This window comes from Phalaenopsis equestris, unplaced genomic scaffold (genome assembly GCF_001263595.1).
Source record: "Phalaenopsis equestris unplaced genomic scaffold, ASM126359v1 Scaffold202127, whole genome shotgun sequence".
Taxonomy (NCBI): Eukaryota; Viridiplantae; Streptophyta; class Magnoliopsida; order Asparagales; family Orchidaceae; genus Phalaenopsis; species Phalaenopsis equestris.
In genome coordinates, this window is record NW_018221849.1 from 5,712 (window position 1) to 7,390 (window position 1,679).

Genomic DNA, 1,679 nt, shown 5'->3' on the forward strand with positions numbered 1-1,679 from the left:
CAAATTTGGAACATTTTATTGTAGAATCCAAAGGAGGAAGAACTAGAAGATGTCATGGATCCAGAGGAGAACCCCGGTGACTTCCCAAGCTATCCTGATGTTTGGCTTCAGTTTTAAGGAGAAAAATTGAAGTGTTTCATCCTGCTAATTTTATTAGTTAGGACTTACATTCGTGTGAAACGATCACATGAATATCCTGGAAGGTGTGAGGATTTAGGTCGTGACGGATGGGGTCGTGACAGATAACAACCTCAGAATCCTAAGATGAGTTATAAAGAAAGATTGCTGGACCATCCGATCAAAATGACTCATATTCTTGTTTTAATTGCACCCAGAACACAGTAAATAAAGTCCTACCCCCTTCATGGGGGGAGGTGCTTGAAGTATGAAGAAGAGCTTAAGTTTTGAGGAGCTAAATTCCAACATCACTCCAGTCACTGTCGACTACTGCCGACCTCCATTGATCACTGTCAACCGTCGTCCACCACAGTCAACTATTGTCAACCGCCTTTGACCATCGCCGACCACCGACAACCACCACCTGTCGGCCTCCACCGATCTCCATCGGCCACTCACTTCTTACAAGTTTTTGTGCACTGAAGTTGTAACTTCGAAGAGTGTTCAACCATTTCTCACCAGTAAGACAAGGGACTGTACATGTAATATCCAGTTTATTGTTAATTTTTTTAGTTGGGCTAGGCCCCATAGTTTTTTCCCTTTATGAGCTTTCCGCGTAAGAACTATTGAAATCACTACTAGTTGTTTTTTTTTTATCTGAGTATGTGTTGAATTCTCATGCAATGCTAAAATAACAATCCATTACTCTGCCGCCACAAATTTTCTAGCATGCATTTGTTTAGTGTCGTCTATGGGAGACTTCAATCTCACTACTGAAGTACTTACTAGGCTTAATATATGGTTACCGGACACAATATTCATGACAACTAAGCATCTCACTACAACACCCATCATTCCAGGGAGCAGTCAAGAAGCTAATGGCGGCATGCTTCTTCATCTTCCCACCCTGTCAGTGCTATTTTTGGTTGGAGGAGTGTTGCCCGTAAGAAGTTGTCGGTCACCGGAATCGAAATCCTGATGCCCGCTTCGGAAGGACGTTTTAATTTACATATATATTTAGTTTTAGAAAAATATGAAATCAAACTGACCCCATACTTTTCATAGTTTAAATGAAAGAGCAATGGACCTCAAATCCTGTATTTATCCCCAAGGGCAAACACAAGACTTGAGGATGAGACTCGATAAAAAAAACTAAGGAATATATGACATCCGTTTGGTCTGCGAAACCTTTATATTTGTTGACAAGTTCCTATATTTAATATAAAGGATTAAATAGGGTTTATATTAAGTTGGATTCAGACATGTTTCCTATAAGGGCAAGCCCTTATAATTAATTACATCTTAAATGACCAAAGTCACCTAAGAAGAATCTCGATAAAAATCAAGAAATATTATCTTCAAGGAATTTCAAAGGGTAGGACTCCTCAATGAGATCGGACGTAGAGGTGTGAAAGGGGATTGATTCAAATTTGGAACATTTTATTGTAGAATCCAAAGGAGGAAGAACTAGAAGATGTCATGGATCCAGAGGAGAACCCCGGTGACTTCCCAAGCTATCCTAATGTTTAGCTTTAGTTTTGAGGAGAAAAATTTAAGTGTTT